Raw genomic sequence first — 25,445 nt, 5'->3', positions numbered from 1 at the left:
TTAGAGTGCTGACTTCCATCGCTTTATCAATATTCTCACGAATCTGAAGTAATATTTGTTACAAAGAAAAATGACTATTGAATTTCAATGTCTAAAAATAAATCGCTGGATTATTCGCGCAGAAGCTTATACGTTTCAGTTCATAAATTATCCTTATCGAGGAAGCGTATTTGAAATAAATACAGCAAGAATTCGTAAAAATACGTATCTACTGCTTGATAAACAACGATACAGCCGATTAAAAGATTAAAGTAATTTTTCTCTCTCTTGGCACCGTTTAAAATTATGCGTGATAAAGTCACATAAATATGTATGCAGATACGTTTTATATATCAGAGCGAAGAGCACGTAACGATCATGATAATATGAGGAATACGACGCCCGTACATAAATCCACACAAAATTGAAAAGTACTTACTTCTGCGAACTACCTTTAATTTTTAATTAGAGACAATTTTCCAGTACAGTTTTAAATATCCGCTGCACTTTTTAATATACCAGCGAATTCTCCGCCTAATAAGCTAGAACAGCATCGTTAATTAATCCACTCATGCGTGAACCTGGGAATTAACCGAGTAATTTTTAACCACACGATTTATTAATCAAAATCTACTTCATAAATTTTGATTAGTTTGTAGAGAAGATATACAGGCGATCTGTATTCGTGGGACACTCTATAGGTGGTTCTTCGTTTGTGCAATGTTTATATTCTCGTGACTAAAAAGTTTACAGGGTTCGTCAACAACTGTTTCCCATACTCGTGAAGAGTACTTGCGTGGCGTATGGCACGAGTATTTCAGGATAGCTCACCCACTTTGATCATTTTTTCGAGTGGTCATTGAATTCTGACAATGTACCGTCGCAAAAGTATTCATGCTTAGGAAATTTCGAACATCGTTTGCAGCCTCGCGTTTTCAAGGTACCTAATTAGATAACAGTTTTCTAGCTTTACCAGCGCAGTTTTCAGATCCCTGTGCTTTGTGAATTTCAACCCGTCTACAAGGGTCGTGCGAAATTTTTGTACGCATTATCTGAATAAGTTGTTTTGTACTTTGATGGGAGTGATTGATAATGGATTATAGAAATCAGTGACAGATCGGTTGCAATATAGTATGATTATATTTTAGAATACTTGCGAATCAGAAATGGTAATTAAGTGTTCTGGTCTAGAACTTTGAAAAAATCAATATTTATTCGCATTTTCTTAGACCTTTGAAAATATATCTAGGATTTTGTTGTTATCAAAAAATTAACGAAGTTAGAAACGTCTAAAGAGAACAGTGCCCATAACGAACGGTGTATCATTATTTCGGTATCGTAATACCAGGTATATTTTTGCAAATATTATGCTTTTTTGACTTTAGTTGAAAACTCCAGCCTAGCGAGGGGATATCGCGAAGTGTGTTCCGAATTGTTTAATCAGCTTCTTTTCAGATGTAAAAAAAATGGTACGTAGAACAATCTCTGAAAGTAGTAAGGAGCGACTCTCTTTCGTTTTCGAGAAACGAAGTTTTAAAAATATCTGAATTTCGATTGACCAGTGTCAATCATACAAGTGTTGGAGATGTCATAGAAGCCGCGTGGCATTTTGATAAAATATCGTGCAATATTTACGTTTTTTATCGCATTGAAAAAGAAGTCAGGAATTAGAATTGCACACACATCGGAGAATAAAGAATACCAAATAACAAGTAATGGTCTCTATATTATAAACGTTTAAATATACATACTTTCTAATCTATTCAAACATTTAAAGTATTACTTTTAGGTCTCAACATTTTAAGAAAAAAATGTACGGATTCACGTCGTGTAATATGGTAATTGAATTCTGCAGAAATTTCGTTTTCGACGAGCTTGAAAATTAAATTCCATGCATAAAACTGCCTGTCAGTATAATAATAAAATTTTAACGGTACTTGCTATGACCGACTGAAATGCTATTACAGCGTCCTCATACGAAGAAACAACTCATCAAATATGAAAGCTCGACTTTACGAGTGGTATCTGCTTCTGCCGTATCATGCAGAAATTTTGCCATAACGTTCAACTGTAAAACTTTTACGAACTACTATGGGCAATCCCCTGCGAATGCGTGTAGAGTGAATCGGATACGCGGGGCACAGTTTTTCATAAACATCCTTTAAAGTCTCGAAAGACTATAAAATAACTCGGTTTAAAATCTCACGATACCAGCGAACTTTAGATAAAAGAAAAAAGTGCTTTGGTACCTGTTATCCGGTGCAACGAGATTTTTCAATCGATCACGGATTTGACGGTCGACCCAGTCTCGCTGAGTTTTGTGGTATATCGTGCGACATCAGCAAAATTAATCTTTTGCACTCCAAGAATTTTCTTCGGTAAGAGCTACTAACAAGTCAATCGTGTGGTCCCACTATCAATAATTAAATACGTTCTTATTTTCACAAAAACATACAAATGCTTATAATTTACTTTCTATATTTTTTTTTTTTGAATCAAATATCTAGAAACTAGAAATTTATGTATCAAGCACTTGTATAATAACTTTTAAGTACTTTTTAAACAGAATTCTTTTTTTCATATTCGATACTTTTCTATTAAAAAAGAAAATACTTCTACTCTATTACAAGAAATTCAATTAGTTTATAAACAAAATCACAAAAAACTTGTACAAATGATGAAATTCATAAATGTCAGTAATAATAAATGACGGTTTCTAGAAATTCCTTAATAAGATTAAAATAGAATAACAAATAGTATTCGTATTATCAGTTAACAAAAAAAAAAAAAAAAGGATTTCACGATAGTTCATCTAATTCTTTAATTTTTAAGAGTCCTTTTACTTTTGGTTTGCGACGTCTGTGAGCACCTGTGTCAGAAATATGCGCGATCCGCGGCGTCTAGATTAATCGACACGCGATTTAATGGCTCCGACCTCATCTTCGCGCGTGCAAACTTAATTATTCCATGGTTTCGTCCGCGTCTGGGTTGAGGTTCGAATTTTGTGGCCGTGAAGAATGATACGAGTGTCTGGCCAACCACCGTCGGCCTCCGAGCGACGCCTGTTAATTAGCGAAGTTTCATTTCGGCCAGCTTAATTGAGCGCGACGCACACTCGACGACTGCTGTTTAGAACAGTCTTCCTCTTCTCTTCCTAAAGAACTCCTCTCCTTCTTCCTCTAGGAAATGTCACTGCCCTTTTTCGCTTTTATCTGACAATTTATAATCCCAACTACCTTACAAAATAAGGATCCAGTAGACAAACTGGAGTTCATCGCGTCGGATAGAAGCTGTGATAATTTTCGTCTGTAAGTAATTATTACACTTTCGTTGTTTATGCATTTATTGGAAATTATAATGTGCAAGAAACTACAAAATGCACGCAGTATGCAATAATATATAAAAGAAAATATTGAAAGTAAAGTTTATGTTATAATATTTGCAGAGTAAAATAAGTTTCTATTTACGTTCAGTTTTCGTAGGTACGTTTACAAAGATTTTATTTCCCATAAAGTTCCACGCTCTACTAACTACGTTTGCGTAAAATAAATATTAACTTTACGCAAATCGTTTTATGCGCGTTTCTTTATTAACTGGACAAATGAAAACACCTTTTTTAAATAAATTTTCAGAATTAATATTTCATTTTGTGTTACGAGTACGGGCTGGGTGATACTTTTTAACCGACTTCCAAAATGAGCGGGTAACTCAATTCGACATTTATTTATTTCTTTTTCAAATGTGTAGATAATATATATGTACATTAACTGTTAACTTTAATATATACATTAATGTTCTTCGAAGTTAGTTATAATTGTTTTCTAAAAATTAATTTTACGAGTAAATGTATCTATTACTCGACTTCATCCTGTACGCGAACCTTTATTTATCGACGATCATTGTTTTAAATCTCAATTGAAAAGAGCAATTCCATTTCTTCTTTTTCGAATCGATTGGAAGCCCGCGAAGTTTCCGAATATCGTTCTCAGCATCGAAAAGAAGACGTGAATACAAGCGACGAGCATTGGATATCACGGTTTGCGATGTTGGCTGGCTTCGCGAGCAACGTACACCTTGTCGGATTTAAAATTGGTCTGAATAGGCGGCTGGGGCTCGCACAGTAGACGGAAAAAGCATAGGGTGTGAAAAGTGAATTGCGGATAAAAGCTCTCTGATTTTGCTTGCACAGTTTACGCCATCATGAATGCTTCACGTATTTCCATCGCGTTGATTTATTTCGACTGAATCAAACACTACTATGAAGATTTTAATAAAATATCAGAAACATGGTTACGTAATAACATGTATACTGTCTACGTGGAAATACTGTCTGAGTATGTTTGGGGCATTGGAGAGGGGGGCATTATGGAGGAGGGAGCAATATTGAGGGAGGGGGCAAGTATTGTAACCGACAATCTAAATTACCAGATCCTTTTACCAACCTTTTTGAATATTAAAATTTTAAACAAATTACTGTACACTCGAACGGGCAACGTTATATTCGGTGTGTTTACTTTGCGTTCAATTAAACCATTTCATTACTTTGATATTTCATATTTAAACGCGGAAAATTCATTTTGCGACAGTTCCATCATAAATTGGAAGAGTTTTTCTCGCGTCCAAGGTACACTATCGTTCATAAGTTTCCGGACACTTCCGAATCTGCGGATATGTTAATATTTTACCAATATAGCCTTCTTTATTATTTTATTCTATTGTTTCTATTGTTTTATTTTATATGATATATAATTCGTTCTTTCATGTTTTTTGGTGTTGTAGGTGGATCGTGGTATACCTTTTTCTTCGGATAACCCCATAGAAAGTAATCGGGTGGCGTTAAAAACAAATTTATCCATGACAGAAACACGAAAAAGTAAGCTAAACAACTTAAAAAATATTGAACTTACACAAAAATGTTTCGGACAAAAGTTGTGCATTTACGTAGAATGTGATTCCGAAATAAAAAAGTATGGGTTTATGATAAAAAAGAAAAAATGACTTTGAAAACACCCACGCGTTAAAAAATTAGTGCCATTTAACTCCGCACTCGAAACATTAAAGGACGCGTGTCAGGTTGTTTTTCTTTTAAATCACATGCCTTCGAGATTTTTTACAATCTCACCCTGTATAAATAAACGAAATATTTAAATATTATGTAGCAACTAGCAACGAGAATCGCATTTATTTCGCACTGTACTTCTTCTGTAGTAACAAAACGTTCTCTAAATATTAGTTTTATTAAGAAATAATCATATTTTTTTCTTTTTTAATTACTTTGTTTAAGATCACATCAACTACATGGTTATTAGTGGCCACGTTAATATCTACAATTCAATTAGAATTTACTCATTACTTCATGTTTCGTTAATATATCTACTAGTTTGAGAAATTCGTTTCTATCGTTGAGAATCGTCTGCATATTATTTAAAAGTTTGAATTCTACACGATCGAGATAATCATATTGTTCTCACAATATAAATGCGATATTTATGTAATGCTTGTAGGTGCCCGAAGAATTATGAACGGTAGCGTAACTGCACCCTTTAAATGGCTCTTGAAAAATATGGGTTTAAGATAGTTTGGCGTTGAAGTATAGGAACGTATCGGGAGTATCGCGTTTCGGTCCCATCGCTATTATCGATCGATCAATTAGATAAATCGAAACATTTGTGCAAGCTTATGAGCCTTGACGGGGATCGTATAACACGTCTCGAGTTAGGGGAGCTCGCAGAGTAATGACTCACGGGGGACTCGGGATCGATAGATCCCGGTGACCTCCGGGATGCAGTGCTTAATTAATGCCCGCTAAGCTTAAAATCGCGTCCGCTTCGGACGAGTAACCTCGACGGACGCTGGAATTCCTCAGAACCGTCAGGCTACGCGTTTCCATGAACGTTTCACGGAAAGAATGCGCCGCGACACGCACATCGCCCGGCAAGCTCGAAGAGAGTTATCACTCTAACGGTCACGGAAAAGTATCTCGACTTAATTAAGTCGGATTAATTAAAGGCCGCCGTAGAAATCAACGGTTCCGCGCGTTTTAGATTTAGCCGAAATAATGAATTTTAAATTGCTAACGCTTCCTATTTACGAGGTATTCTAAAACTCCAAATTTTCATCAAAATAAGCGAGGTGTTAATCTCAAACTTGCTCGATTTATATAATTTGCACGACATGTATAACATTTGTAATTTGCGTAACAGGTACAGCTTGTTCAATTTATTCAACAACTATAATTCGCACTAGTACAATTTGTAGGAAAAAATATATATATAGGGCATTCCAATCATTTCGACTATTATAAGAGCAACGTTAAATTGCGTAAAAATCGCAAAGAAAGTTGTTTCGATTAAAGAAGAAAAAAAAAAATTCGGCTCATGATTGGACTTGCAACATAAAACGGGGAAAAAATAAAGTTTCTTTTGGGAGAAAAAATGGGAAAAATTAAGTGTCGAAATTTGAAAAATCAAAGTTTTTTTGCGAAAAATCATCAAATTTCCAAGATGAAACTAGCGAGTCTGACAAATAGTTGTTATTTATTTGTAAGTACAATAGTTGCGCAGTAAAGAGTTAAATAACTAAATCGTTACTTTTTTAATTCGGCACAGTCAAGCAATGCCGGCCAAATTTAATGGAACCTTGATATTTCGTCCTCATCTGCTGCGATACATGTTTCTCATAGTCAAAACTTCAATCACTAAAACGAGGATGAAAAGTTTATTCGAACCTATGGAAGCTATAAATTTTCTCGTTCGCGCGTTTACTTAAACAAAAGTACCGCGATGCTGTTAATTAGCGAGCATTTCGAATTCTCTCTCAACTTTTAAGCGATAAAACTCCCAACGAACTTCAATTTCAGAACAATCGGTTATTTACTTTACGAGAGGCTTGAAATTAATACGGGAATATCTGAAAAAGAGCGTGCGTTCGTTTCCAGGTAATTTAATCCCTGGGGATTCAGGAAATAATGAAAGCAATTGTGGGAAAATGCGAAGCGTTATTACCAGTGTAATGCGAGGTACTGTTTATTCGAAACTCGAAATAAACCAATCACGAATGTTCAAGAGGCGTTAGAGGATCAAGTCTCGTGTTTTACGATAAGGAGCCACCTTCGCGAAACAGATTGAGAAATACGTACACGAAACTACATAATAAGATAATTTTGTATTATATTGTAGTATATAGTATAATTTATAAGTTCCTATTTTTCTACATTTCTTATTTATATTTCTATAAACAACATAGGACGGGGTGGAAATCGTATAACAAAAAAGGGTTTTTTTTTGTTAATGCAAATGTGAATTAAGCAGCTATAACATTTTGTGATACGGAGATTCTTTTCGAGAAAATCGATTCTAAAAACTTATCGAATACGCGTGCAATTGAACTCGTCCTGGCTGACGAGTCTGACCATTGCTAGTTTCTTCTACTTGCGCTGATATCTGCGCTGTATATTGCGTTGTTCATCGCATAGATCCGCAAATGTTTCACATTCCCGATTAATTGAAGAAAATATGTTCGAAACAAAAGTTAATTACTTCGTTGACAGCTACAAATTTTAATGTAAACCATTTTACAAAGGAACATTTTGTTTTTACAAAAAGTCAAAGACACCTTAAATAATAATTTATGCCATTATACGAAGAATCATCCCTTTTTTGACTGCATTACGGTTCCCCACCCTCTCCTGTATCCTTCAACTTTGATTTATTTTATTTCAATCCACCAGATTATTTCCTCCAGGATTTTTGTTCAGGATTATTGCGTACTCCTCTGAAATAATAAGTCAATTTTACCGTTTCTCTTTGATAGTAATCAAAAGTTTAAATTATGGTTTTCGCATCTAACCAATTTTCAATTTCGATTTTCATATTGTTAATTTCTCAATAACTATGATTTCTTAAACATGATCAGTCTTCATTAAGATTCACCATGGCGAATAAACAGACATCGCGTCAAAATCAAATATTACCTACAAATAACTTGAAAATTTCTACGGACACTGAAACGCATTTCCGTAGCGAAACTCAAATTGAAATTTTGAAGAAAAATAGTTTTTAAGAGAGTTCTGCTCGTGTACATTGTATGGTTTGAAACATTTTCCCCGTTATTTCAACGCCAGATTTGGATTTGTTATAAAACCAAAAAGATTCTTGTCATTATCTATTTATTTGAAACAATTGATTCGTCATTGAATGATCTCTCCATCTGAACTACAGATACCAACGCTCAGACTACTTGTACCCTTAATATAAGCTTTAATATCTGCATTTGTACTAAGAAACTGTTACCATACAACGGTACTTCGATTTTATAGCTATGAACGTCATCGTGTTTTCAAATAAGATTTTTTGTTCCCTGAATATTCATCTCCACGGAGTCCGTGGGAGTCAACACAAACTATGCGGTTAAAACAGGAAAAATACGTGACGAATTTCCATTTCATCCTTGCGCCAACGAATAATTATTAGCATTTTATAGGGGAGAAATTCAGTCCGTATTCTGGCGAACTCGACGCGGAGTGGTAAGCCTGATAGATGGTGTACAAGTACACGGAGAGTTAACGTACATCGATGCAATAAGCAACACCTTCCACCCAGCGTGGTAATTCAAGGCAAAGTACGACAATCATACGGTAATTCTTGGCGATTACTATCGTGTTAACTAAATTCACCTCTGTTATCAGACCGTGAATTCATGCTACGTGTCTGGAAAACGTCTAGTCAACGATGTGTCTACACGTACATGCTATGTAACTCTTTATATTTCAGTTATCGATGAATGCTTGGTAGTTTGACAAAGATAAAACGATTCGAAACTTTTTTACCCTACTTTTAACGTACTCGTTATACGATTTCCAATCCCGTCCTATGTTGTTTATAACAGCAAGGATGTTAACTCTCTCAATAATCTGTTTTGTCGCAAAGACAACGAAACTGAAAGAAAATTGTTTGAAAATTTAATTGGAAATATCTAATCACCATTATTTTATCGTTGTATTGAAAAGTTGCATTGAATATTTACCCTACTTTATCAATTTTTTACTCAAATAATACTAACCCTAATATTATAATCTAAAAACTCTAATCTAAGTCTAAACATTCGCTAAAAACTTTAAATGCGATTATCTCGAAACTACATTTTTCAAATCAGAGCCTCGAAAAGCGCAAAAACTAATCAACCAATCAACTTCACACAAGGCTTAATCAATTCAATATAAATTTCTCCCGGGGTTATACCAACAATTTAAATTGTATTGTTTATTCAACGACATTTGTAGTGGCAGTATGTCATCGATTTATGCCAAATAACCACCTTCGATCTTAAAGTAAGCTTGGAAACATTTTCTCGTAGATACTAGTATCATTTCGATATTAAATAATAATTTAATAACAGAAGTAAACAGGAAACAGTTAACGATACAGTTTAACTATAAATTACCAATCTATTTGCGTAATGCAATACTATACTGTTAAAGTTTGTATTCTATCCTGCATTTTAAAGAATTTGAATATCACCCTGGTCCCAAGGCGATAATTCTTAACACGAATTCGCAAATACAACGAAAAAACGAAAATAGAATTGAAACGCTGCAATGGCCACCCGATCAAGAGGAAAATTCGTAAGAATGAGATGAAATTGACTGGATGTAGAAATCCTTCCGGCCAATTTCCTGATCGAGCTCATTTAGAAATAAAACTATAATTCGTAAGCAGCAGCTATTTTGATAATGAGAGTTCAAGAGGGAAGGATTCGTTGATATCGCCTGAATAGCTTTATTAGTTAAAGCAGTTGCGCGGTGTACGAAGAATTCTAGTTCGAATATCAAACCAGCAATTCTATGGAAAGCTACATTTCGCTGTACGAATCATAAATAATATTTTCAAATAATAAATTCAATGACAAATTTATACTTTATTCCAAAATTGGAAAAAAAAGCGTAGTTCTAAATCGCTCTACATAAAATTGAAGCGAAAAGCTTTCTAATAAAATAGAAATACTTTCTTTGTCGCAGCGATCGTTCGAGCGCTCGAGAGGAGTACCTACATGGACTACCAACGTTAAAATTTGTCTGCGAGGAATAGTTGGATCGCTAAGGATTAAACAAAGTATCAAAGTTCGAGAAGTCGCTGCTTTTTATAACGCGTCGAACAGAATAAAGATGCAAATTGCGAAAATTCGCGAGTTCCAAAGGTTATTACGACGCAATTAGGTATACGACGCCTGGCTAGGAAAACTGGCGCCAGGAGAACATTCGGTTTACTACCCTGCAACCATCGTAACCTAGATCCGATCGATGGAGCGTTTTTGCATTAGTTGCAAGCGCGTGTCCAAGAAAGAAAGCAAAACATAAATTTCCCGTACTCATCTGCACATAACACGACACGGCGACCAGATGTGCGAATTTGGGTTTTTCCCGGACTCGCCATCCGTGTCCTGAACCAGGTATGAATTCCGGCAGGACACGGCAGTCAGCAGTCAATAACGAGTCAGTAGCGAGTCACGACCGTGAACGAACACGTATAGAACGCACGATTCGAATTTTTCCGATAACGTACATTTTTGTGTCAAGAATAAAACACTCTCCCTTGTGGAATATAATCGTGGGTGTTTAATCATATTAATTCCTATCCATCCCCACGGAATCATATTACACTGCTCTCTCACCGAGCGTTAAGAAGGAACCAGTGGTGGTGATAGTCATCTTGCATTTATCCAATCAATCCCATCTTGCATTTATCCAGTTTTTACTGTACATCTGCAAATATCTCCGAAACTAAATCCGACCGCCGTACAAATATACAGAGAAATTTGTTCAAAATGATGTCCTTAACAACATATTTCAAGATCACCAACGTGGGAAGTAATCTATGATTCTGTAAGCAAAATTTCACAGTACTTGATACTTGAACGACTCAACGTCCAACGAAGGAGGAAAGAAACTTGACAATTCCACGGTGCGCGTTCAATGACGAAAGCGATGTTTTCGAAAGCGACCATTCCGCAGGGACACTCGCAATTATCGAAATCCTAATTTGCTCGGTCTGGCCTTGTCAGAAGTCAAAACAATGTCCAGACCACGACGATAGATACACGGAAAGGACTGTCAGGCTCGCGGTTGACATTCGTCCTACAGATAACCGGCTTCCGTTTCAAGCGTTTCCTGTCGCTCGACGAATGACGCATAATCCGCCTCGAAATGGGGACGAGGTCTTCCTGCAGATAGAGATGCCCAGGCGAATCCTAGGATATAGGCGAGGATTTGTATCATGCATCGGCACAGCCCCAACTGGCCTCCGCCCGAGACGGTTGTTTCACCGACAAAAGCTAAGCCCAAAAAGGAAGGAGATCATCCTTAGCGGGGATACTCCCTCGCTTACGTCGTAACGTGGAACATCTCACACGGAATACCTGATGCGAGATCAGATTCAAAGGAAGAGCACATACCGGGGATTACGTAAAGTAGTAAGACGTTAGAATAGTACGCGTTATTTCGTTGTTTATTGCGCGAATATTCTATTTGCGTAATGCAAACTCGTTTTAGGTAGCAAAAAATCTTTCGAGAGCGATCGTGCGGCAAATTTTGGAGTTAATTAACCTTTCGACCGCGAAGAGCGTATATACACCCTCAAGTAGCAGGCTCACACAGATCGGCTGACCATTGAAAGTTGACATAGACAGGGTGTCCATAGTTATCGCGTGGAATCGATTGTAGAACTAATTTCCAACAAAAAATTCGTCCGAGATATTTTTCGAAACATCCCTTATTTTAGGAGTATTTTGTCTTTTAATTTTGTTTTTCGTGTTTTCGACCTTACGCTCTTTAAATGGCCATAACTCCATCGAGTCGTAGCGAAAAATTGAAACTAAATATGCCATTAGAAAGAGCGTTAAATTTCCAATCTCCCCGATACCAAACCAGAATTTATTACGGAGATTTAACGAGTAAAAAATTCATTCGATTACATTTATATTTTACAATCTACGTAATTGAGTTTCGAGAAAAAGGACTATTAAGTTTTCAATTTTTATTTTTTATACTAACCGTTGGACGAATAAACTGTAAATGTAAAAAAGTTTCGTCTTGCCATTCTCTATGAGGAGATATTTTTGAAATATTGATTTTACGAAGAATACTTTGTTTACAATTATGCGCAAAATGAATCACTTGTGAATTTCACAAGTGTGTGCGAGTATTTCTTCTATGCAAAGTTATGATAAAAACACTTACCCCCCTATCATTGATCAAGATTTATAGACACTGTATGGATTTTCGTATACGTACCTGTAACAAAATTGAAAAATAGAATCATTAGAACCTAATAATTTGTCGCACAAAGTGGAAAGCTTTTAAAAAAAGAATTAATTTTGTCCGAAATATCACGTCCACGCTCTTATTGAACAGACTGTAGATATTCGTGAAATGATCAGACCTTCCGGTAAGGAGGAAGGGCACGAGACACCGTGGCATACAACTACAGACGAATCCAATTCGATGGAGGAATATTGAAAGTCTGTAGTGCGTCACGTTGACGTATCGACTTGTCGGCAGTGCCGTCACGTTTCGACGCAACACACGGTGCCCAAAAAAAAAAAAAGGCAGACGTGTGGGCTGAGATTCTAGTCTGTTGCCGGAAGCAGACCTCCAAGAATGGCGGAAATATACCTAGTTCTGTCGTAACTTCTGTTACAAGCATTTGGTTATTGTCTTGTTATACACGTGACATTGTTGTTATAGGAACCAGAAAAAGTTTGTGTGGGTTTTCGATTAGCAAGGAACCTACAAAAATTGAACCTAAATAGGAATTTATTTTATTCTGCAAATATTATGACATGAACTTTACTTTCAATCTTTTTTATATTCTTGCATATTGTTTACATTTTGCAATTTCTTGAACATTCAAATTTTCTATGTATAAATGCATAAAGATCCGCAGTCTATTAATTTGCTAATGTATTGCATAAAATTGATGTTAGCAAAAAGTTTGATGTTTGTACTTGATATACAATGCTGTGAATAATTACAATCTCGTCCGAATTTGTCGAATTTAAAAATTTCGTAATTATTGAAAATATCAAAGTATCAAAAATGATGTCGGAGACAAATCGGCAATTATTTCATTTTTAATGAATACAACTCGTGACTTTTATATAAAAAAGGAATATACAAGCTAGTAAAACGATGGAAAAGAGTTGTACAAATAAATGGTGAACACTTCGTTGAACGAGATGATGTTTTAAAAATGTTCCGAGTATTTGAATTGTGTTTTAGAAATTTTATGAAAATTTCAACAGTCCTTATCGTCCCATTCGGACATATTATAGACTGTAGTCGTATATAAATGAATTCAAACTTGTTCGACCAGAAAATGTCTCATATCAAACTGTAACCATCATTTTCGTCATAAAGTATTAAAGCCGAGGCAAAGTATACCAAACAAATGTTGAAGGGAGTAGTAGAACCCTCGAGTGTAACTCTTTTTGCCAGCAAAGGTCGGTTTTTTCAACAAGTTTCTGGTCCAGTTCGCAAAGCAAAAGCAACCCAAGACCGGTAACAGGACAACTTTCCAGAGTTTCTTTTGAGTCAAACACTGACCCTTTGGTAGACCAAATTTGAATCTGCCCGACTATGAACCGTCGACAAGGCTGGGAAATATGACCTCCGAGACACCTTATACAAATTTAAATAGGGCAAAGAATGATCTGACAAACGCACCTTCTGAAATAACCTTGGAGAACGTTCGAGTCGCGACAGTCGATTCACTATGTCGTTTGCAACCTTACAACTGAACCATTTCTATTAGGTCGTCCCATAAGTTCGTGCCGAAGACTGTGTCTTAATTTAATAAAAAACCACAGAAATTTTCTAGTAACGGTATAATGACTATGTGAGAGAGGTGAGAAACTATTGTGAAACGAGACAGATTATCTTTTCTTGTGGCACTTGAGAGTATGTTTAACATATTCATTTGAGAAATAGAAGTATAAATGGCACGAACTTTTAGGACGACCTAATACTTATTGTTCTTATGTTTCTTTCTCGTGTATACATACTAACAAGTATCACTAAAATATTACCAAGATGTACACTATTGTAATTTTACCTTTTTGGTAATAAAGCCTTGAAAAAATGTGTTTCAGAGTAAAAACCGTAAGGAGTACAAGTTTCCATTGACATATTTTTCTCGGTTCAAAAACACTACCATCAGGAAAAGCTTATAAGTTTACTTCTAGTTAACGAAGGAATAGATGACACTTTAACCCTTAAATGGACAATGTTGTTTTTAAACAACATACTAAACATCACAGATAAAATAGACCTTCTTTTAATTTTTTGTTAATTTTGACAACTAGTTTTTATTTCTGAACGAATTTTGTACTTTTTTTAATGTTGGCACTATCCAATATTTGTATGCATTGAAAATAAGTTAATGTCAAATGTCACTTTGAAGAAAACTTTGAAAACGTGAAACAAAAATCGTCCATTTAAGGGTTAAAATACAGAGTTTGAAATTTCAATGGGATAATTGTAAAGGTCACGAAAACTACTTTGAATCATACATTTTAAATTATTTTAGATTAACGATACTGTTTTACTCGTTCATACAGTTATTCGTATGGTAGAATTCATAATTACATATCTGCGAAATAGATTCGAAACCAAACTTTTAATACGATTTTTCATTATATTATTATCTAATATATCCTCCTCTCTAAAAATATTACAATATAGAAGAGCTTAATTCATCTGTAATTAACTCGGTTCCAGGACTGCGTAAATTACAAAAGAGTACGGTCCCCATTCAAAATGGAACGTACATTTCATTAACTTTTGAAATAAATTCATTGTGATTATACACGCTTCTGTAGCCACGCGTGAAATTGTTCGAAACATTCGTTGAATTCGCTCGCGCGAACCATCGACGATTTCATTGTTACGTTTCTTTCAATGGCCCGCGTGTCTCCAGAATGCTTCCTTTTCAGCGTGGACTTAACTTTGAGGAATAAGAAATAGTGGGGATAAATCGGAAGAATGTGAGGGGCCAGATATAATTCTGGAATTCTTTTCTTTGTCAAGAGCTGCTTTACCAATACTGCATTGCGGGGTTGCACGTTGTCGCGCAAAAAGAGCCAGCTTCCTTTTACCTGAACCTGATGTCTTGTTCGGCGAATTCTATACAACAAACGAGACAATACTTCTGCATGAGATTCCTTATATTCAGTGTCTGATCCGACGAAACGAACTCTTTGCGAGTGACTCCTTGGCTGTACAAAGAGACTCGATCCCTGATATTCGACTGAGAAATCGCGTACGAAGACCGTTTGAAAGGTTCACAGCCTCTCATACAAATAGTAATCGAAGCGTCAAACATCGAACGCCATTGAAAACATTCGACTGCTCGTGGTGATAATAAAGTTGTTTTATAAGGCAGTTGTTCCGTGGATTTATTTAATAGAGGATTTTAACAATACTTCGTTTGATTGTTCTATGGTCAAATGTGAATCATAAGACCCTATTTCGATTTAACACGTTAACCGCCACGTCATCCATATATGGGTGACAGTGATTTCACTGAAAAACTACGAAAATTAATTCTGAAAGTTAAGCGTCACAGAAAATGAATTCAAATAAAATACTTGAACTTTAATGAAGTTACAAAACTAAACACCACGATAAATGTTTCATTACGCAGTTTCCAATAGTCTGTAAACAAAATTTAATCACAGTAGAAATTTTCAAGAGTATTAGTCTGGCAGTGAACGTGTTAAACTGATCACCACAATTTTATGAAAAACGATATCGAAATTTCCTAATTTTGACACAGACTCTTACGAATTTTTTCAATTTAAATGAAAATTCAATGGAGAAACTTGCTGAAAATTTAACGTGATATAAAAACCGAGATTATGTACAATTTAAACAAAAATAATAACGTCAGTATTAAATTCTACACCTAGTATAATAATATCAAGTCAAATAAATGAAAATAAAGTCATGTATTTTATACTATGTTCAAATAACAGACATTTACTCTTGCTCCTACACCAAAAGTATCTCACTGAAGTAATTTCTATATTTCCCTCGCAGTCGTCGTTATTCCACGATCGTGTAAAGTATAACAAAATGTTTCGAATACACACTATTTGGTTTTAATGAAAACCAATTAAAAAAAAAAAAAAATAACAATATATGACGTATCAATGATATTCAATAAATACATACATCGTTCAAGAGGATCTCGAAAACTTTTCGATATCGAAACAAATGTCATTGCTAACAAGATTGAACGGTAATTTAATGCGTTTTGATTACTTTTGGGATTAATTGACGAGATTATTATGACGGCAACAACCACTAAACAACTAATCATCGCCGTGGCTAATCAATAACCATAAACTGCATTTGGAATCTGAAAATCATTGCTCGGGAATTTGCAATCATAACATGAAATGTTAGTGATGTGTACGCGAACTGATTATATTGATCATGCCTTCATAAATGATTCATGGGTTCATTCGATTAATTAATAAGTGAATATTATTAGGAGACAGATCCGTGATCGATGTGTTCAGGTGCAACTTGTCTACCGCTGTTTTTATGGCAAATTAATGTCGTAAAAGTTAATCGAGTTAGTGTGATTTATAGGTGTGATATAACGTGACATACACGCATTATAGAGGAATTGAATATGCTAAAGGAGGATTTTAGAATTATAAACTACAATTATTGAAAGAAAATTATTAAAATGCCAGGTGAAATAGGAATTGCAAATGGCGAAAAATTGCGTATAAGTTCATATTTATAGCATTCAAGATAATATTACAAAAAATGTTTCAAGTAGAGAAAATATCTTTTGTATTTGTTGGGCTGATGTATAAGGAAATAATTTAATTATAATAAAGTATATAAAAATTTAAAATTCTTAGGGCTTGTTCCTATTATTATATTATAAGTACTAACTCTGCCTTTCAAATCGTTTCATCAATTTTTACCGGAGTTATAAAAAAAAATAACTGAAAAAATTGCATGTATTTTCCAATTTAAAACATTCGAAGGTTTGTGGTACGTGTTAATGTTAAAATTAAGCGCTGAAATTTTGCAGACATTTTTTAAATGTATTCGTAAGGTATTCAGGAACTAAATTACTTTATATACCCTCCCACCATGATAACCTTCGCCTCGTAACTTCGTTAGTTTTACGAATCTTTTAACGAAATTTATTTTTAAAAGTGCTGACTTTTATCAAATATAAAAATGTTTGTCCCAGCAATATACGAACCCTGAAAAGGAATTGAAAATTAACGCTCTAGAGTAGAACACCTCCTTAAGACGAACTAGAAGGTTACAGGTTCATCCTATCTAATGACCAACTACCTCTTCGCACACCTGTAGCAAGTTACACCATCGCTTTTTACATTTCGCAGTAAACTCGTTCGGAGCTAGCACTCGGCCAGATACATCATGCTACAATCAGCGACGCAGTAAGTCTGGAAAACAAGCAGCGCGGAGTGTTTACTCGTTAAATCTGCGAATAGACCGGGATGGCGATAGCGAAATTTCCGAGACCGAAAACGTAAGGCGTAACTCGTTCCCTCTGGCGAAGGTAACCAGTTTCCGATTCGAGTGCTTGCTGGAATTTGCAGAACCGTGGATATTCAGTGCTTTGTCCGTTCGTTCGTTCCTACCCCGATTCGATGGCAACGTTTCTCTCTTCCCGCGACCGAGAGCTCCGGCATTCACCCTTCCTCCTTCATCTCCCAGTCTGCCACTCGCCGATTTCGCACGCACGAATTTAATCTACAGGGAATTTCCGGCCTGTGCACGCGCACCTGCATTCCACGGATAAATACCTATATCAGATATCGCGAATTCACATTTGAAACGGTGCGCATAGTGGATCGATTACGGCGTTCGATCGACACGGACCCTTTGAAGCTATTCGATCAAAATACAATTATCTCTCTCTCTCTCGTTATCGGCGTTATCGTCCTATACCCGATCGCGATGCGTTCGTGGATCAACCGCGACTGCAGCATGGGCTCTGGTTTGTCCGCTGAAGATATTAATCGCTTTCAGAGCCGTGTATTTTAGAAATTAATTGCGTTATCGCGAATACAAATTTCATACGATTATTCGTTAACATTGTGTCTCGACTATTGGTGGTACAACATTGGTAACATACTCGAGAATTTGGAAAATTATTTATTTATTTATTTATTTATTATACTGCTTATGTTGAAATACTGTCTGAGAGGGTTTGGGGCATTTTTGTCGGAGGCTCGGGGTGGAAATATCGATTACTAGACCGCGGATCTTTATGCAAAATAAAATCTTCGGGAACGTGCCCACAAAAATTGAACCTAAATAGGAATTTATTTTCTTCTGAAGATATTATAACATGAACTTTCCTTTCAATCTTTTTCATATTCTTGCATATTGTTTGCATTTTGTAGGTTCTTGCACATTCAAAATTCCTAGAAATGCATAAAGATCCGCGGTCTATCGATTATTGTTAATGTGTATACTCGCTCAATGGAAATACTGTCTGAGTAGGTTTGGGATAACATTTGGTGTGATATCAATATCTATAATTTAAGGTCATATTTTTTGTTCCGCTGATACAAAGTGAAACCAAGCTTGGTAATTTTGAATGTACGTAATTTTTAATTTTCCGCCGCCTCCGAATTGGTTATTCAATATAATTATATAATTATATAAAGTAATTAAGTAATTAAGTAATTAAGTAAAGTAGAAGAAGAACGCCTTGAAACTAACATTTTCGAAATCTACAGGATTATGTAAAAGAAACTTAAAAATTTTAGATCCGCCAAAGTAAAGTTTAACCCTTTACTCGTCGTACCGAAAACACTTTTTATCCCAGATAACCTACAGTATAATCGCGTAAAAATAATGCGGAAAATCTAAAGGATATTCGAAAGTGTGTAAAGTAAAATGGCCTGCTTAATTTACGAATACGAAATCAAACAGCCGCTTGGTCCAATCATTGAACATTCTTCAGTTGTATCACTTTTGTGCTACTATGTTACGTACACTCGCAAACATTCAAATTTTATTCGCCAACATGTACGCTGAACTAATATTTACCCTGAACTCTGGCGGAACAACGAAAGAACATTGTAATGGTATCAATATTTGCAGAAGGAAAAATATGACAGCGAACAAGCGGGCTAAATACAACTGATTATAATATTCGATAATTATTCCGAGCTATAGAGAGAGTAAATGTATCCACTCGGTCGCTGCGCGTACGCGTGCGTTAAACTGAATCAACCCCTCCCACGAATACAGAAGTTTCATACGCGCAGCTGGAGGTATTCAAATAATCTGCCGGTCACAGTTCCGGTATACCATTACCTATGCCTGCGTTCTATACTCTAATTGTCAAGTAATAAACAGAACCTCGCGAAATACTGCCCTGGGTACAGTGTGAGCGCGCAAACACAAGAAGAGGGATGCATTAACACGTAACTATGCGGTAAGGCTGCCTCGTTTCGATGCAAATACAACATGGACAACGAGCCGACAGAGCCACATTAAGGCGCATATACGCGCGTACACGTAAATACAAGGTGTATCGAAACGTGTGGGCATTCGTGGACCGATAAATTCAACGCACGAATTTAATGCAAAAGATTTACAAAGGCATCTGCCTTACACTCGAAGACAAAGTAGTAAAACACTCCGTTAGACCATCACCGACAGATTATAAACGTACAGATAAGTATTAGCACACCTGCGACATTTGTACAGAATATGGTATCGCAGAATGACATTTTTTATTTCTTTTATTTTCTCTGTTTAATTTAAATATCAGGGGGACCGAAAAGTAATCAAAATGTCTTCGACTTGGAAAAAGGAATCGCACAAGTGCCTTTATCCTGGCAAAAAGTTTTCGAAAATGATGGAAATTATTCTCTGAATTAGTATTTAAGATTTCTTTAAAAAATAAATGTTGATGAAATTTTGATTACTATTCGGTCCCTCTAATACATCTTCAGCAGCAAATATTTATCATAATATACATGTATATAATTTTTTGAATCATTTTTATATGTATGGTTGATTTATAAATTTATTGCATTTTGTTACTAAGCGTGTCTCTATGTTTTAATGTGAATCTTAGTAACGAACGAAAAATTATGTTCACGAATGAAAATAAAGTGTAAAGTATAAATACTGCATACTTGAAAATGACATGCACAAAAGTAATCTTTATTTTCCTCGGTCGTCGAATCGTTTGTTTCCAGATTTTTCTGATTTTTTATCACCTAGGCAAACAGGACATACGTAGATAATTATTATAATAATAATAACTTTTCTATTCTACAAAAGTAAATTGAATACATCTTTTATATTTAACATAAAAATATGCATAATATAATGTTCGTGTTACCAAGAAGCATAATTATGAACTATTTTCCGAAATAATATTTTGAAAATTATATGACAATCTTTGATAGATAAATTTCATATTCCTACTTTAAATTACCTAAAACAGCCAGTAATGTTAACAATTGTAAAGTGTAAATCGATGAAATAATATTAGCGTCACTCGTGACAAGATTCTGAATGCTTGAGCGAATTGTTGAAAAATTGTGCAGCCACTGATCGATTCATCCATCGTTCTTCGTCAGCTCAAAAGTAAATCATGAACGAGCAATGGCACAATTCTTCCAGTGATCGACCAGTGCATATTACTGGCGATCGCAACACGGTGGAACTCACGGTAGTGTGATAAATCGATTGCTCCAAGTTGGACGCGCAGTTTTGTTCGATTTGTTAAGTACAGTTCTTCGTAAGCTGCAAATGATAGAATCATCTAGCAAGTCATATCCGTGATCGAAAAGTATGAAAGTAGATAACAAAGCAACCAATTTTATCACTGTCGATCGTGTACTTGTATCACAACGATAGATATCATTCAACAATTTGGTAACATAACAAGCATTTCATTGACTACTGTTTTCAGTAACAATAGCATTACTAATATACTTACAAACGAAAACTTTTTATGATTTATCATTCCGTAATTATTTTTTCAATTTCACTTAAATTGATAAGAGGATATTCTAGTCTGAAACTTTTTCTGCAGTTTCTCAGATCTTTTAATATAGATCTGCCAAAGATTTTTGTTGAGTCTGGAAAATTAACAAAGTTAGTCTCGAAGAATTAACAAAGATACTTCTTGATTTTGTCATTTCATGAGCACACTGTCACCAAAAGTGTTTGGAAAATTTGGAATTTCTTCAACGAAGAAATAAACGTATAATTAAACGTTACCTAAAGTAATGAATTGCAGAGCATATTAATTGCTGACCATAAGCGAGCAGGACGAATCACGGAATTCGACTTATTGTTACCTGTGAACCACGGAGCAGGACGCGAGAAATTTTAGAACGCTAAGCTCATAATTTTCATCGCTCGCGTTTCGGCATTAGAGTGCACGAGAATGGTCGCTGCTAACTGGGCGCTTACGGCTCGCGTTGGACATTAACAACATAATTAAAATCGAATTTTAGGCGAGTGTATTATAAACGCAGCCGAGCATGATTATCGAAATTACCAAAGTTCGTTCTGGCTCTGGTAAATCTCTAAATACTCGTGGAATTACGTTTCGAAATTTACTGGCAGAACAAGATCTATAAGTCCCGACATTTTCCAGTAATGCAACGCCCATGAACAAGGATAGAGTGGTGAATAGCTAAATGCGTCCCTCACCCTCCTAAAGGTTATTGCGTTCGACGATGCATCGGCGGCGTGGATCGGTTGAAATTCATTAATTTCGCGTTATCACGTCCAGCTTACAGAAGTCCATACCGTGATAGAACCCCGCGCAGGATCGGTTCAAGGTTTTCTGGCACCCTAGGCAACACAGATCGATGACGTCTTTTCGTGTACTACAGAAAATATTTACCATTTATATTTATTTTAACCCTTTGCACTCGAGGCCTTTTTTCTGGCATCTGCCAGCAACTCGAGATTTTTCTTAGCATTCTATTGCCATGAATTCTAAGCTATCTAGATTTGAGAATATGGTCACCTTTTCCTCGCCGACAATCATTTTATTGACAACTTCGAGCTCCAAAGAAATTAAAGCTAAATGAAACATTAGGTATTGTAGATTTGCTGCGTGAAACTTAATGGTGACCGAGAGTCACCTCTCGAGTGCAAAGGGTTAAACCTCTCGATAGCGCTTACATAATTTACTATGTTATTCGAAAATAACGTTTAGATAATAAATTTGAAACTTGACATTAAAAACAAGCTTATAACTATAAATTTGTTCGTTTAAATATCGTAATAACAAAGATACTCGATTAACACGTTGATCGCCACCGTCACCCATATGTATATGGGTGACAGTGCTTTCCACCGAAGAACGAACAAAATTAATTCTGAATGTTAAGTATCAACGAAAATAAATTCGAATGAAATTCTTAACCTTCACTGAAGTTATACAAATAAATACTACAATAAATGTTTGATTACGTAGCTTCCAATAGTCCAGAAACGAAACTTAATCACAGTAGAAATTTTCAAGAGTATTAGTCTGGCAGTCAACGCGTTAATTAAAATTTCATATATATATTTTTTCCGATTGTACCACCCATACATCCTTAAAAACAAAAATTCCGACACGCGCACTAAGAAGCGTTCTTTCGAATACCTTGAAATTTATCACCAGCAAATTTTCTGTTTATCCCGAAAAAATTCAGAAACTCCCAATTGGAATTTCGCGAAGTTCGAAGCGGTGAATTAAAAGCGATAATAACCGACTAGAGTCAGACCTGAGTCCGTGACGTAACTCAACGATGGAACGTTTCTTACCAGAGCGTGCGTTTAATTAAATTTTGACCGGCTATGGCATATCGATGTTACCTATCTGAAATTTCGAGCGCATTTCCAGCGGTTCCGTGCGACGAATGCGTAATTGTATTTCATCAGCTGAAACAAATTCAACGGTACTGGACGATTCGTATTATTCACGCCGTGGTCGAACAATACACACGTACCACGTGCATTCTCTTCTAATTTGTATCCTGTGACGAGCTCATGAATAGGAATAAGTGTTGCCTACAATTTAACTTGAATCATTTTTATACTGCTTGTTAGCAGATGCAATCATATTTGTCACATAGTATTATCAACTTGTAGCAAACAAACAAATAATATGTAAACGAATAAAGCGACGTTGCAACGTTGCAGCGAGTACAGTATACCGATAAAACACCCCTCGGAAACAGGGAGATATTTGATGCAATCATATTTACACATGATGCACCTGACTGTCTTCGGGCTATTGGACTTTCGTATTTGTAACGCAAGACATGTCGGTGAGATCCTTTTATCAGAAATATACGCTGAAAGACTGATGGGAACATACACTCGAAAATATAAAGAAAACAACCGAAAAGAAAACAATGGTGACGGTAGAAGATACACGGTGTCCATAGACCCAACTGTTCGAAGAATATATTGTTTTACGTATGTACATATATCGGAAACGTGTTATAACAGCAACATGAATATAATTCACGACGCTACGATGACTCGAGTGAAACAATTGCGGAGACACAGGATTGTTTGGTCGAGGTTGTTAGGAACGATAGAAAAAAGTGTCTAGTGACTGAAAAAAAAAAAACAAATTGGAAAAGGGAAGCTTTCCATTTTTCGAAACAAATTCGAACAAACACTGACGGTACACAAAACAAAACGGAATAAAGCTGTACCAGTTATTAGCTTCTACACTCTACAGGTAAGTGAATCAGCAAAACAAAAAATAAAAAAAAAAATCGAGACAATTCTGTTTCACGATCAAAATAAAATTAATATCGACACGTTTGGTTGTACGTCGCTAATAATTCTATAAAGTCGCTATAAATAATTTAAAAAAAAAAAAACAACACGTACTGCACAGTAACGCCAATAAATACTCACCTTGAGACGGGCAACAATCTATTTTTATCTGAAACGAGTTCGACGAAAATGACTTTTAGCGAACTGGATCCAGCAAATACTCTAGCGTGCTCCGTGAATTTTCCTGAACCGCGAAAGTAGATACGACTATTTCAGGCTTTGATCGGACGTCATTCATCGCTCTACTCCTCCTTTTTTTAATTTCCGTCTGTGTGATCCCTGCATACCACTCGTGCAAGCGCATCCCATTTCCCGTAAGCATCCCCAACGCCGTCGGTCGACTCTATCGCCGTGAGGGTATATTCTTTATCTCTCTTTCTCTCTCCCTCTCTCTCTCTCTCTCTCTCTTGACAACAACAACTTCGATATCGGCGAAGCGAACAAGAACGAGAAGAACGAGAAGAATGGGAGTTACGGTGACGACGGCGACGATAACAGGGATCAAAAGCTGTCTCGGGATCGTGAGAAATAATCTAGTCATTTTTTTTAGTTGTGAATTAGATGAACTAGTAAACATACGTTACTGTTCTGATCAATGAAGAATATTTCTTCCATAAAAATTGTTTGTTTTTACGATGAAGCCCCGGTATTCAAAGTAGCTTTACAAGTACAGTTTAGAAAACTTGATGAGGAAACTTGGTTAAACATAAGAACTGTTAAACTGTTAAAACCAGTGAGTCTAATAAGGTAGACGATAATAATAATAATATTCCTGAAAGCAATGCTAACGCAATGGCGATACATTAAAAGGTATGTAGACGATCAAGAAGGTCATATGTGTTCTTAAACAATTTTTTCTTACGGTAGATCATGCTGAAAATATAAAAGAGTTCAGGATAATAGTAACGGTAATATCTACTTATTTTAAGGATATAATTTTAATGCTCTGAAGATTTCAACACTAAATCGACACTGTTCATTTTTATCACATGAACCCTCGATTAAAAAATCTGAATAAATTTTAAGAAATATGTCTCCTTGTTTTACATGGTTCAATTTTTTTTTTCAAAATTTGTCATGTTATGATACATTAGAAATCGGGTAAAAACCTGACTTTCCATTTTGGCTATTTAGGCAACTCTCCTACTTGAGATACAAATTCCAACCATGGCACGTATTGTTCTTCCTTTATGCTATCGAATGAGTGATTTTGACTAGCTCAGAACGAACCATGTTCGGGTATCTTTTGTAGAATAACATTAAAAACGGTATCTGGTCAGTCATTTCAAGTAGTGTAAGACAGCAAAGACTGTGCCTCGTCAGACAACTGAAGTAGAACGCGTCAGTGCAAGGTCAGACACATAAGGATGCGAACTTGCAGAAACAATTCGTGGAACACGAAATTTTCATTCATTTATACCAAGAGAAATGGTATCACATGTAACAGCTAAGATATATCCATACAGCAAACAGTAAAAAATTCTATGAATTTTAAAATACAGGGTGTCCCATTTATGTTGTAGACGTAGATATTGTAGAAGTGTTTAAGAAGTAGAACAGGTCAGTGCTAGGTCAGACATATTAG

The 25,445-nt window shown here is 35.7% G+C and overlaps 1 protein-coding gene across 2 annotated transcripts in view; it reads right to left on the bottom strand.

The window, feature by feature from the left end:
* Positions 1 to 25,445, bottom strand: part of LOC128875780 (cadherin-87A) — a 275,980-nt gene that overhangs the window by 125,893 nt on the left and 124,642 nt on the right. The gene's annotated exons all lie outside the window — the stretch shown is intronic.

Source organism: Hylaeus volcanicus, chromosome 4 (genome assembly GCF_026283585.1).
Source record: "Hylaeus volcanicus isolate JK05 chromosome 4, UHH_iyHylVolc1.0_haploid, whole genome shotgun sequence".
Classification (NCBI taxonomy): Eukaryota; Metazoa; Arthropoda; class Insecta; order Hymenoptera; family Colletidae; genus Hylaeus; species Hylaeus volcanicus.
Note: the sequence above shows the minus strand (reverse complement) of the source record. Positions and strands in the feature narration are given on the sequence as shown.